This window comes from Heptranchias perlo, unplaced genomic scaffold (genome assembly GCF_035084215.1).
Source record: "Heptranchias perlo isolate sHepPer1 unplaced genomic scaffold, sHepPer1.hap1 HAP1_SCAFFOLD_54, whole genome shotgun sequence".
In the NCBI taxonomy this organism is placed as follows: domain Eukaryota; kingdom Metazoa; phylum Chordata; class Chondrichthyes; order Hexanchiformes; family Hexanchidae; genus Heptranchias; species Heptranchias perlo.
In genome coordinates this window covers 2,928,562-2,943,775 of record NW_027139559.1, presented here as the reverse complement: position 1 = coordinate 2,943,775, position 15,214 = coordinate 2,928,562, and positions in this window count along the sequence as shown.

The window sequence follows — 15,214 nt, the reverse complement described above, 5'->3', positions numbered from 1 at the left end:
TTAGGCGAGAGTGCTAAACATTACACTACGGAAACTCAGCTCTGTAAATTACTATCGGAACAACTGAGAAGAGGACAGCGGTCAACAAATGTTTTCAGTGCGGGAGGCGGATTCGATTCTCGTTTCAGAGAATTCACTTTTTACAAAACAGTTTACTGTATTAATTACGAGAACCACAGCAAACTCTTCAAAGACGATGAATAATTATTCAATTCGCCATTAATCAACCGATAACTTTGTGCTTCAGTCTGAAGGGAATCCGAACATGTTTACCGAGTCAGTCAAAGCTCAAATAAGTTTTTGTGTTTTGCATGTGTTGAATTGTTAAATTGCCCACCTCACTAAAACACAACGGTAATTACTGCTCCACTCTATCATATAACCCTAAATAGTGCCGCCTCATTAAAGAACCTTAACTTGTGTCCCCCACTATTGTACAACCTCAAGTGTGTATATACAAGGTGTGAGTGTGTCTATTTATCCTGCAACCACACCATGTGCCGCCTCAATTTAAAAAAAACCTTAACTAATACCATCCCTGCTCTCTGCCACTATTTTTAAACTCAAGTGTGCATATACAAAGTGTGAGTGTGTTTTTTTGACTGTGATATTTAAGTAATAGTAGCCTCCAATCCCTCCGTGTCGTTCAATACCGTTGCAACTGGGCTCTAATGGCCAAATGGGAATTCAGATGTGGTTAATTACAATTGAAATTATTAAATTGAAAAATGAGTAATGAACACAGTCTTTGGGCCTGTGATCTCAATACTCATATTCGCATGCGATTTGCATGTGAACTTTATCCTTTTTGTGTTGTTGGTAAAACGATAAGATGAAAAGCAGAGTGTGCGAGTGTTGTTTCGTCGTTGAGAGTGTTTTACTTCCTTGGTTACTGAATGGTGAAAGATGTTATGAAATACACACATGTGAAGTCCATTTCCTTGTATTGTGTGTGGGGGATGTTTCCACTAAATCCGTTCATGTGGATAAAACGGTGTCTCCACAGTCACACCTGCGGTTAGTCAGCATTTTCCATTGGACAACACTGGACGAGAGCGCGGTGGAGTTGCCTGAGCCCGGACATTGATGCTCCAGTATTGTCAGGGCACGATTCGACTTTCGTCACTAACAAACTTTCCAGAGACATGGAGGGATTGGAGGCTGCTATTTCAAAAATATCACAGTCAAACAAACACACTCACACTTTGTTTATACACACCTGAGGTTGTACAATAGTGGCGGAGAGGGGGATCGTATTAGTTAAGGTTTTTCAATTGAGGCGGCACTTGGTGTGGTTGCAAGATAGAATGGGGGCAATAGTTACCGTTGTGTTTCGTGAGGTGGAGAATTTAAATTCTTTCTCGATTCCTGTTGACATAAGCACGGAACATTTTTAACCAAGTCCCAAAATACCGCCTGTATAATTAGAATGGATGACAATCAACATGGGCAAAACAAAAAAACATATTACATTTTTGACGGCGACTCGCTAACCATGTTTGGATTTCCGGCAATCTGATACAGAAAGTTACCGGTTGATCAATGGATTTGAATGATGCACCCGGGAGCGAGGATGGCCGCATGGTCTAAGGCCATGTGTTCAGATTGCGTGGGTTCGAATTCTGGTCGTGATGTTCAGTACTTCAGCATACAATCATAGAATGGTAACAGCACGGGAGGAGGCCATTCAGCGCATCGAGTCAGTGCCGTCTCTCAGCAAGAGCAATCCAACTAGTCCCACTCCCCCGCCCTATCCCCGGAGCATTGCAATTATTTTCCATTCCCGTACTTATCCAATGCCCTTTTGAAAGGCGCTATTAAATCTGCCTCCACCACCCCCTCAGGCAGTGCATTCCAGATCACAACCATTCGCTGTCTAAAGATATTTTAAGAAAGCGTACGGGATCCTGGGCTTTATAAATACAGGCATAGAGTAGTAATGCAAAGAAGTTCTGATGAACTTTTATAAAACACTGCTTCGGCCACAACAGGAATATTCTGCCTTGGTCTCAGCACCGCACTTTATGAAGGATGTGAAGCCTCGCTGTGCAAAAAGTTCTTCCTCATGTCACCTTTGGTTATTTTACCAGTCACCTTAAATCTATGTCCTCTGGTTCATGACCCCTCCTCCACTAGAACACTTTCTGTCTATCTACTCTGTCCAGACCCGTCATGATTTGGAACACTTCGATCAAATCTCCTCTCAAACTTCTCTCCTATAAGGAGAACAACCCCAGCTTCTCCAGTCTATGCACGTCTCTGATGTCTCATATCCCTGGCATCATCCCAGTGAATCTCTTCTGTACCCTCCATAAGGCCTTCACATCCTTCCTGAAGTCCGGTGCCCAGAACTGGAAACAATACTCCAGTTGTGGCCGAACCAGTGTTTTACAAAACTTCATCATAACACCCTTGCTTTTGTACTGTGTGCCTCTTTTTATCAAGCCCAGGATCCCATATGCTTTCTTAACCGCTTTCTCAAACTGCCCTGCCACATTCAACGATTTGTGCACATATACTCCGAGATCTCTCTGTACCTGCACCCCTTTCAGTTCATACCCTTTAGTTTATATTGCCTCTCCTCGTGCTTCCAACCAAATATATCATTCCACACTTTTCTGCGTTGAACTTCATCTGCAGAGACGTTGAACAAATATGTTTTATCTGTCTTCACAGTAGAAGGCACAAAAGGTACCGGAAATAGTGGTGAACCAAGGGTCCAATGAGAGTGAGGAACTTAAAGTAATTAAGATTATAAAAGAACAGGTACTGGATAAATTAATTGGACTAAAAGCGGACAAATCGCCTTGATATGATGGCTTACATCCTAGGGTTTTAAAAGAGATGGCTACAGAGATAGTGGATGCATTTGTTTTCATCTTCCAGAATTCCCTCGATTCAAAGGCAGCAAATGTAATCCCGCTTTTCAAGAAAGGAAGGAGAGAGAAAACAGGGAACGACAGGCCAGTTAGCCTGACATCAGTGGCAGCGAAAATGATAGAATCTATTATTGGGCTGTGATGAAAGGACACATAGAAACTCATAATGTGATTAGCCGGAGTCAACACGGTTTTATAAAAGGGAAATCGTATTTGACAAATCTATTAAAGGTTCGCGAGGGTCTAACCAGCAGGGCAGATAAGGGGGAACCAGTGGATGCAGCATGTTTGGATTTTATGAAGGCGTTTGATAAGGTGCATCAGTTGAGGTTGTCATACAAGATAAGGACCCGTGGTGTTGTGGGTAATATATTAGCATGGTTTGAGGATCGGCTGACAGACACAAAACACAGAATAAGAATAAACGGTTCATTTTCGGGTTGGCCGGTTTTAACTAGTGGGGTGCCACAAGGATCAGTCCATGGCCCTCCTCTATTTACAATCTATATTAATGACTTAGATGAGGCGACCTCGTGCAATGTAGCCAGGTTTGCTGACGGGACAAAGCTAGGTGGGAAAGTAAGCTGTGAGATTGACACATGGAGGATGCAAAGGGTTAAAGACAGTTGAAGTGATTGGGCAAATCGGCAGCAAATGAAGTATAATGTGAGGAAATGTGAAATCATCCACTTTGTAGGAAGAATAGAAAGGCAGAATATTCTTTAAAATTTGAGAGACTGGTAAATGTTGATATTCAGAGGGATATGGGTGTCCTTATACACGAATCATAGAAAGTTAAAATACAGGGACAGCAAGCAATAAGGAAAGCAAATGATATGTTATGCTTTATGGCATGTGGTTGGAGTATAAGTGTAAGGATATCTTGCTGCAATTAAAAAGCTCTTCAGTTCGACCACGCCTGTTTTACTGTGTGCGGTTTGGGCCTCCTTACCTAAGGAAGGACATACTTGTTTTAGATTCAGTGCAGCGAGGTTTCACTAGATTGATTAGTGGGATGAGAGGGTTGTCCTTTGAGGAGAAATTGTGTTGATTGGGCCTTTTTTCTCTGGAGTTATGAAGAATGAGAGGTGATCTCATTGAAACGCAAACAAAATTCTTCGAGGGCTTGACCGGGCAGATGCTGAGGGGTGGTTTCCCCAGACTGGAGAGTCTGGAACAAGTGGTCATGGCCTCAGATTACGGGGTCGTTCATTTAGGATTGAGATGAGAAAAAAAATCTTCACCCACAGGATCGTGAATTTTTGGAATTCTCGACCCCAGAGCGCTGTGGAAGCTCAGTCGTTGAGTACAGTTAAAACTGAGGTCGATAGATTTTTGGACACGAAGCGAATCAAGTGATATGGGGATCGGGCGGGAAAGTGGAGTTGAGGTTGAAGATTTGCCGTGATCTGATTGAATGGTGGAGCAGGCTCGAGGGGCCGTATGGCTTCATGCTGCTCCTACGTCTTATGTTCTTATGTATAGATGTACCGTGGAGAGTACACTTTCGGTCAGTCCCTATAATGTGATAGTCAGTCTCAGGGAACGCACAAATATTGAGAACGGGAGTAGTTAGTGTTTAAATATAACACTAGAAAACTTAGAAACTCTACCAATATTTACAAAGGCTACGTGTTCTTGCTCCTAACTTATGAGAGGGTAAGGCAAAACTCTTATTTAAGGGGATTCACACACTACAACGGTTGCAAAGCGATCCAGACAATATTCCAATATTTACAAGTCGATCCATAGACTGCACTAAACGTTACTGGACGTGAAGAGACTGGAGTAATATTTACATGTGATCCAGAAACTGTTAGTATTTGGAGAATGATGCAGAGTTTGTGCCAATATTCATGGGGAGCATCCAAAGATGTTTCAATAATAATGGGAAATCATGAGATGGCCCAATAATTTTAGAATTTTCCAGAGCCTTTATCGTTGTATGTAGGAATATTTGCAGGGAAACCCATAGACTGTGCGAATATATTCAGTACAATCCAAAAATTGTACCGTTACTTAAAGGTAAACTCAGAGACTGTACCAATATTTCCAAGATAATCCATTGACTTAACAATATTGACGGGTTATCCAGAGATTACACCAATATTGGCAGGGTGGTCTTCAAGCTACCTGGTAAATGATTCAGTTTCTGTCTCTGAGTGTAAACCCAACCCTTTAGAAATGGTTAGAAACTAACTGAAATTAATTAATAAATCACGTTCAGAAATAATCTGCAATCTTTAATTGAAGCTGCTCTCGCTTCACACCGATGCTATCAGATTGCGGGTCTCATAGTTTCTGTTCTTCCAAATGTTAATTTAAATAATGTGCTGAGCTTTTAGATTTACAACTGTGAAATATTTGGATAAATATATGTTGTGATATAAAATGTATTGGGTTGAAAGGCGTTAACTGAACCTGTTTATTCAGTGACTGTACTTCAATCAGCCTCCACGGGCCCTAATTGTTTCACTGGAGAGTTTCCCTTTGCTATAAATAAGGTGCTCCTTGCAATGTGTTATCCCATATTGTCAGGTAAAGGACCAACTCCGGCCTTAACAGGGATCAGCGGCTCGACAGAGAGTGGGAGAAAGCGTCTGAATCTGAGAACAATAAATTGGAAAGTGACAAGAATGGGCCATAATCTGAGGACAATAGATTGGAATGTTACAACAATGGGTCATAATCTGGTTACAATCGATTGGAATGTTACAACAATGGGCAGGAGTTTCTCCTGGGAGTTTGATTATCTTTCTGCAAATTATGATAGACTAAGATTAGCTGTTCGGATATATTTGGCACTTCGGATTATTCAAAAGATTTACTATCCCATCCTCGCTGTTGCAGGTGTCCCTGGTAATATTCTTTATTATTAATTCCCTAAACCATGTTTAACTTTATTACTGTTCTTCTCATTTATTTCCCCTTACTTGCGGTTGTTGCTGCGCCTGGTAAGTCTCTATATCAAACTATCGATTCTATAATCCACGATTAACTGTACGCCTGTTCCTCTCATTTATTCCTTCAAATTCGCTGATTTTGGTGTTCCTGGTGAGTTCTATATCGAACTATTAATTATATGTCCCACGTTTCACTGTATTACATTTCTTGTGAGTTACCATCCCGTCCTTTCTGCAGTTAGTGTTCCTGGTTAATCTCCATATTCACCCATTAACTCGATAAAACAGGTTTCACTGTTTTATTATTCATGTCATTAATAATTCCCTCCTCGCTTCCATTGGTGTCCCTGGTAATCCTCTATATCCAATATCCAGCTTATTAATTCTCCAAGCCATGTTTCACTGTATTACTGTTCTTGTAAATTACAATCCCCTCCTCGCTGCTGTTGGTGTCCCTGTTAACTTCCATATCATCTATTAATTCTATAACACGTGTTTCACTGTGATACTGCTCTTGCCGTTTCCTGTCTACTACCCGCTGATGATGCTATTGTTGATAAGCCTCTATGTCCAGCTGTTAGTTTTGTAAACTACCTTTCACTGCATTACTGTTCTCGTAATTTACTGCCTCATCTTCACTTCTCCTGGAGCTCCTGCTAAGCATGTATATATATATTGGGGATTCGGGACGCAAGGTGTAACGACGATGTTTGCTGGTAAGTTTCTATATCTATATGCGATCTCTGGGAAGGAGATGTAATTACGGGGTCTCCTGGTAAATCTTCATATCTTCATGTGTTTCCAGGATGCGAGATGTAATTACGGTGTCTCCTGGTAAGTCTCGATATCTACATGTGTTTCCGGGATGCGAGATGTAATTACGGTGTCTCCTGGTCAGTTTCTATTTTTCATGTGTTTCCAGGATGCGAGATTTAATTACGGGGTCTCTTGGTAAGTCCGATATCTGCATGTGCTTCCAGGATGCGAGATGTAATTACGAGGTCTCGTGGTAAGTCTCTATATCTACATGTGTTTCCAGGATGCGAGATGTAATACGGGTTCTCCTGGTAAGTCTCTATATCCAGATGGGGTTGTCGCCATCGGAGATGTAATTACGGGGTTTCCTCGTAAACCTCTATATCTATATCGGTTTCAGGGTGTGAGGTAATTACGGGTTTTCCTTCTCAGTCTCCATCGCTAAATGATTTTTCCGGGATGGGAGATGTAATTCTGGGCTTTCCCCTTCAGTCTCGATATCTATCTGGGGTTCCTCCGATGGGAGATATAATTACGGAGGTCTTCTGCTGAGAAATTATATCTGTATATGGTTTCCAGGATGGAAACTAGGTCTCCTTGGATGTCTCTAAATCTGTATGGGGTATCAGGAATGGGAGTTATAATTACAGGATTTAGTGGTCTGTCCCTATATCTGTATGGGTTTTCCCTGATGGGAGATGTAATTACGGGGGCTCCACGTAAGTCTCTATATCAATATGGGTTTTCCGGGACGGGCGATCTAATTTTTGGGTCACCTCGTAAGACTCTGCACCTCTATGGGGTTTCTGGAATGCGAGATAAAATGACTGGATTCTGCTGCTAATTCTGAATATCTATGTGGGGTTTCTGGGGTGTTAGATGCAATTACAGGCGTCTCCTGATAAGTCTTGATATCGATGTGGGGTTTCCGGGATGGGTGATCTAATTACGGGCACTCTTCTTAAGTCTTTATATCTTTAAGCGGTCTCTGGGATGGTTGATGTAATTGCGGAGGTTTCCTGCTAAGTCTATATATCTATGTAGGGTTCCAGAATGGGAGATGTAATTCCGATATCTACTGGCATGTCCCTTTATCTATATGGGTTTTCTTGGATGGGAGATGTAATTACGGGAACTCCTGCTAATTCTCTGTAATTTATATGGATCTTCTGGGATGGTAAATGTAATTACATGGTCTCCTGGTAAGTTTCTATATCGATATAGGGTTTCTGGGATAGAAGAGAAATTACTGGGTCTCCTGGTAAGTCCCCATATCGATATGGGGTTTCTGGGAAGGGCGACATAATTGCGGGGTCTCCCGGTAAGAATTTATACCCATATGGGGTTTCCGGGATAGAAAATATAATTACAGGATCTCCTGGTAAGTCTCTAAATCTATATGGGTTTTTTCGGGATGGAATTTTTAATCAGAGGGTCTCTTGGTAAGTCTCGATAGAGATATGGTGTTTCCGGGATGGAAGATATAATTACGGAGTCTCCTGGTAAGTCGTTAGATCGATATGGGGTTTTCCGTGATGGAAGATATAATTGCAGGGTCTCCTGCATCGCCTCTATTACTATATAGGGTTTCGAGGATGGGAGATGTGTTTCCGCAGGTCTTCTGGGTGTGAGATTTAATGCAACATGGGTCCCTGGGAGTTTAGCTGTATGATCGGGAGCCTGAGTGTGATGTTGTTTTAAGCGGGCAGTTGGGGAGTGTTCGTATTTAAAGTGGGTCCCGGACAGAATGTCAATATTGATATATAATCCCTGGTATTGTGTCAATATTCACAGGAAGTGTAATTTTAGTTGTCAGTATTTACAGAATGTTTGGGAGTGGTTGAGCGTTTACAGGGGTTCGTACAGTAAGACAGGATTCACAGGGAATCCCCGGGAATGTTTACAATCAAGTTCTGAACCTTGGAGTCTCTCAGAGATGCCATAGAATCCTCGGAGAATGTCATTATTAATAAATAGTACTGGAAGTATGTCACTATATACACCGGGTCAGGGAGTATGTCACTATATACACTCGGTCTGGGAGTATGTCACTATATACACTCGGTCTGGGAGTATGTCACTATATACACCGGGTCTGGGAGTATGTCACTATATACACCGGGTCTGGGAGTATGTCGCTATATACAAAGGGTCTGGGAGTATGTCACTATATACACAGGGTCTGGAAGTATGTCACTATATACACAGTGTCTGGGAGTATGTCAGTATATACACAGGGTCTGGGAGTATGTCACTATATAGACCGGGTCTGGGAGTATGTCACTATATAGACCGGGTCTAGGAGAATGTCACTATGCAGCCCGGGTCTGGGAGTATGTCAGTATATACACGGGGTCTTGGAGTATGTCAGTATATGCACAGGGTCTGGGATTATGTCACTATATAGACAGGGTCTGGGAATATGTCACTATATACACAATGTCTGGCAGTATGTCATTGTATACAACATGTTGCGAGTTGCGTCACATTATTCGTAGGATGTTCGCAGGCGAGTTCACGGATTTATAGGATGTTTCTCAGTGAGTATCAGTATTTACAGGATGTTCTATCGTAAAGTTCAGTATTTGAAGAATGTTCCTGCATGAGTGCCAGTAATTAATACATGTCGGTATGCGATTCATGTTATTCACTAGATTTTGCTGCATGAGTCTCAGTGATTACAGGAAGTACCGTATGGATTATTACTATTCACAGGATGTAGCTATGAGGATGTCCATATTTAGAGGATATTCCTGAGTGAGTGTCAATATTTACAGCATGTTCCTGAGTGAGCATCAGTATTTAGAGAATGTTCCTGGGTAAGTGCCAACAGTACAGAGTGTTGCTGTGTGAGTGTGAGGATTTGAAGGAGTTTCCTGAGTGTGTGTCAGTATTTACATGATGTTCCGGGGTGACTGTCAGTATTGACAGGATGTACCTGTGTGAGTGTCAGTATTTACAGATCATTCCTGTGTTATTGTCAGTATTTACAGGTTGTTCCTGGGTGAGTGTCAGAATTTCCAGGTTTTTATTTCCCGAGAGAGTGTCAGTATTAACTGAATTTACTTGTACAAGTTTCAGCATTTACAGGATGTTCCTGGGTGAATGTTGGTATTTACAGAATGTTTCTGCTTGAGTATCAGTATTTACAGGATGTTCCTGAATGAGTGTCAGTATTTACAGGATGTTCCTGAATGAGTGTCAGTATTTACAGGATGTTCCTGAATTAGTGTCAGTATTTACAGGATGTTCCTAGGTGAGTGTCAGTATCTAGTCGATGTTCCTGGGTGAGTGTCAGTATTTACAGGATGTTCCTGGGTGAGTGTCAGTATTTATAGTTTGTTCGAGGGTGAGTGTCAGGATTTACAGGTTGTTCCTGGGTGAGTGTCAGAATTTACAGGGTTTTTTTTGTTCCCGAGAGAGTGTCAGTATTAAATGAATGCACTTGTATGAGTGTCAGTATTTATAGGATGATCCTGGGTGAATGTTGGTATTTACTGACTGTTTCTGCGTGAGTATCAGTATTGACAGGATGTTCCTGAGTGAGTGTCAGTATTTACAGGTGTTCCTGAGTGAGTGTTAGTATTTACAGGTGTTCCTGAGTGAGTGTTAGTATTTACAGCTGTTCCTGAGTGAGTGTCAGTATTGACAGGATGTTCCTGAGTGAGTGTCAGTATTTACAGGTGTTCCCGAGTGAGTGTTAGTATTTACAGGTGTTACTGAGTGAGTGTCAGTATTTACAGGATGTTCCTGAGTGAGTGTCAGTATTTACAGGTGTTACTGAGTGAGTGTCAGTATTTACAGGATGTTCCAGAGTGTATGTCTGTATTTACAGATTATCCCTGGGTCATTGTCAGTGTTTACAGGATGTTCCTGAGTGTGCGTCATTATTTACGGATTATTCCTTGGTCAATGTCAGTATTTGCTGCTTTTTTTCCTGAATGAGTTTCTATATTTGCAGGATCTTCCTGTGTGAGTGCCATTACTTACAGGACCTTCCTGCGTGATGTTTGTATTTACAGCATGTTCCTGGGTGAGCGTCTTTATTTAGATGATGACACTGGGCGAATGTCAGTATTTACAGGACGTTCCTGATTGTGTGTCTGTATTTACAGGATGTTCCAGATTGAGTGTCTTTATTTACAGGATGTTCCTGAGTGAGTGTCTGTATTCACAGGACGTTCCTGGGTGATTCTCAGTTATGACAGGATGTTCCTGGTTCAGTGTCGTAATTTGCTGTATGATCCTTACGACTGTCAGTATTTAACGATGTTCCAGGATGAGCGTCTGTATTAACCGGACGTCCCGATTGAGTGAGAGTATTTACAGAAAAGCCCTTGAGTCAGTATCAGTATTTGCAGGTTGTCCATGAGTGCATTTCGGTGTTGCAGGATGTTCCTGTGTGAGTGTCAGAATTCACAGGATCTTCCTGGGTGAGTATCAGTGATTACAGAATGAACCAGGTGAATGTCAGTATTGACAGGATGTTCATGAGTGAGTGTCAGTATTTACAGGATGTTCATGAGTGAGTGTCAGTATTTACAGGATGTACCAGGTGAGTGTCAGTATTTATCGGATGTTCCTGGGCGAGGATCATTATTTACAGTATGTTCCTGATTGAGTGTCAGTATTTACAGGACGATCCTGAGTGATGTCGGTATTTATAGGATGTTTCTGAGTGAATGTCAGTGTTGACGGAATATTCCTCTGTGAGTCCTGTATTTACAGGAGGTTCGTGCGTGAGTGCCAGTATTTACACGATGCTCCTGAGTGTCAGTATTTATTGAAAGTTCCGGAGTGACTGTCAGTATTACAGGCCGTTCCTGAGTGAGTTTCAATATTTACACGGCGTTCCGGAGTGACTGTCAGTATTTACAGGTTGATCCGGAGTGAATGTCGATGTTTACAGGATGCTCTTGAGTGAGTGTCAGTATTTACAGGATGCTCTTGAGTGAGTGTCAGTATTTACTGGATGTACCTGGTGAGTATCTGTCTTTACAGGATGTTTCTGAGTGAATGTCCAGTATTTACAGGATTCTCCTGAGTGAGTGTCAGTATTTACAGAAAACTCCTTAGTGAGTGTCAGTATTTAAAGGATGATCTTAAGTGAATTTCAAGATTTACAGGATAATCCTGAGTGAGTGTCATTATTTACCGGATGTTCCCAAGTGAGTGTTAGTATTTACAGTTTGTTCCTAGGTGAGTGTCAGTATTTATAGGTTGTTCCGACGTGAGTGTCAGTATTTAGACGAAATTCCTGGGTGAGTGTCAGTATTTACAGGATGTTACTAGGTGAGTGTCAGTATTTATAGATTGTTCGTAAGTGAGTGTCAGGATTTACAGGTTGTTCCTGGGTGAGTGTCAGAATTTACAGGTTTTTTTTTTCCCGAGAGAGTGTCACTATTAACTGAATGCACTTGTATGAGTGTCAGTATTTATAGGATGTTCCTGGGTGAATGTTGGTATTTACTGACTGTTTCTGCGTGAGTATCGGTATTGACAGGATGTTCCTGAGTGAGTGTCAGTATTTACAGGTGTTACTGAGTGAGTGTCAGTATTTACAGGTGGTACTGAGTGAGAGTCAGTATTTACAGGTGTTACTGAGTGAGTGTCAGTGTTTACAGGTGTTACTGAGTGAGTGTCAGTATTTACAGGATGTTCCTGAATGAGTGTCAGTGTTTACAGGTTGTTCCTCGGTGAGTGTGATTATTTACAGAATCTTCCTGAGTGAGTGTCAGGATTTACAGGATGTTCCTGGGTGAGTGTCAGGATTTGCAGGATGTTCCTTGGTGCGTGTCAGTATTTACATGATGTACCAGGTGAGTTTCAATATTTACAGGATGTTCCTGCGTGATGTTTTATCTACACGATATACCAGGTGAGTGTAAGTATTTACAGGATGTTCTTGAGTGACTGTCATTATTTGCTGGCTGTACCTGCTGAGTATCTTTATTTACAGGATGTTTCTGAGTGAATGTCAGTATTTACAGGATAATCCTGAGTGTCATTATTTACCGGATGTTCTTGAGTGAGTTTCAATATTTACAGCATGTTCCTGAGTGAGTTTCAATATTTACAGCATGTTCCTGAGTGAGTTTCAATATTTACAGGATGTTCCTGAGTGAGTGTCTGCATTTCCAGGAATGTTCCTGAGTGATTGTGAGTATTGAAACGATGTTCCTGAGTGAGTGCCAGTATTTACCAGATGTTCCTCAGTGAGTGTGAGTAATTACAGGATGTTCCTGCTTGATTGTCAGTGTTTAAACGATGTTCCTGAGTGAATGTCAGTATTTACAGGATACTCCTGAGTGAGTGTCAGTATTTACAGGATGATCTTAAGTGAGTTTTAGTATTTACAGCATAATCCTGAATGAGTGTCAGTATTTACAGGTTGTTCCCGAGTCAGTGTCAGTATTTATCGGTTGTTCCTAGTTGAGTGTCGGTATTTACAGGATGTTCCTGGGAAAGTGTCAGTATTTATCGTTTGTTCCTAGTTGAGTGTCAGTATTTAGACGATGTTCCTGGGTGAGTGTCAGTATTTAGACGATGTTCCTGGGTGAGTGTCAGTATTTACAGGTTGTTCCTAGTTGAGTGTCAGCATTTAGATGATGTTCCTGGGAGAGTGTCAGTTTACAGGTTGTTACTCGGTGAGTGTCAGTATTTACAGGATGTTCCTGGGTGAGTGTCAGTATTTCCAGGATGTTCCTGGGTGAGTGTCAGTATTTACATGATGTTCCTGATTGCGTCAGTATTTACAGGATGTTCCCGAGTGTCTGTTAATATTCGCAGGATGTCCCTGAGTGTGTGTCACAATTTACAGAATGTTCCAGTTTGAGTGTTTGTATTTACAGCATGGTCCTGGTTGAGTGTCAGGATTTACAGGATGTTCCTAGGTGAGTGCCAGTATTTACAAATTGCTCCTGGTTGAATGACAGGATATGCAGTCTTTTCCTAGGTGAGTCACATTAATTACAGAATGTTCCTCGTTGACTGTCTGTATTTACAGCACGGACTTGGTGAGTGTCATTATTTACAGATTTTTCCTGTTTGTGTGTGAGTATTTGCAGGAATTTCCTGTTCGACTGTCAGTATTTACAGAATGTTCCTTGCTGAGTATCTGTATTTACAGGATGTTCCTGTTTGTGTGTCAGTATTTGCAGGAATTTCCTGTTCGACTGTCAGTATTTACAGAATGTTCCATTCTGAGTGTCTGCATTTACCGGATGTCACTTGGTGAGTGTCAGTATTTATAGATTGTTCCTCGGTGAGTGTCAGTATTTAGACGATGTTCCTTGGTGAGTGTCAGTAATTACAGGATGTTACTTGGTGAGTGTCAGTATATATAGATTGTTCCTGGGTGAATGCCAGTATTTAGAGGATCTTCCTGGGTGAACTCAGTTTTTTCAGGATATTCCTGGTTGAGTGTCAGTATTTATAGGATGTTCCTGGTTGAGTGTCAGTATTTACAGGATGTTCCTGGTTGAGTGTCAGTATTTACAGGATGTTCCTGGTTGAGTGACAGTATTTACAGGATGTCCCTGGGTGAGTGTCATTATTTACAAGATGTTCCTGGTTGAGTGTCAGTATTTACAGGATGTTCCTGGTTGAGTGTCAGTATTTACAGGATGTCCCTGGGTGAGTGTCAGTATTTACAGGATGTTCCTGGTTGAGTGTCAGTATTTACAGGATGTTCCTGGTTGAGTGTCAGTATTTACAGGATGTTCCTGGTTGAGTGTCAGTATTTACAGGATGTTCCTGGTTGAGTGTGACTATTTACAGGATGTTCCTGGTTGAGTGTAAGTATTTACAGGATGTTCCTGGTTTGAGTGTCAGTATTTACAGGATGTTCCTGGTTGAGTGTCAGTATTTACAGGTTGTTTCTAAATTAGTGTCAGTATTTGCTGGATCTTTCCATTTGTGTGTCAGTAATTATACGTTATTCTCACATGATTCTCACTCTTTACTGGATGTTCCTTTGTGCGTGTCAGTGCTTGTGGGATGCATAAACTTTGTTTGTATTCCCGTTAGTTTAAAATCTGAGAAGTTATCTAATCGACGTTTTTAAAGTCATAAATGGATTGAATCGGGTAGATACCGACAAATGTTTTCTATTCTGGTGGAATCCAAAAGTAGAGGGCAAATTATTCCATTTAGGAGCGAAATCAGGAGGCACTTTTTGACCCAACGGGCAGTGGAAACCTTGAACACTCTTCCCCAAATGGCTGTGTGTATTGGGTCAATTCACATTTTCGAGACTGAAATCGATAGTTTTGTGTTTATTAACAAATTATATGGATCAAAAGGGCGGTAAAGGAGTTGAGATGTCGATCAGCCATGATCTTATTGGATGGTGAACAGACTCGAGCGGCTTAATGGCCCACTCCTGGTCCTTTGTTCTAGATTCGCATTGACTTATTGTTATAGAACCTGTACTTACCAACGCACTCGGGCTTTGTCTGAATGGGCACGCACCCTGGTAACCCTGTAAATATTGACTCACCCACCCATGTAAACACTGACACATTCTGGCGTCTGCCTGAATATGTACAAGCTCTGGTACTGTTTCGTTCGGCCTCAGCTGGAGTATTGTGCCCAATTCTGGTAACCATACTTTAGAAAGTTCGTCAAAGAAAGAGTGCAGAGGCCATTGGCTAAAATGGCAGCAGGGATGAAGGG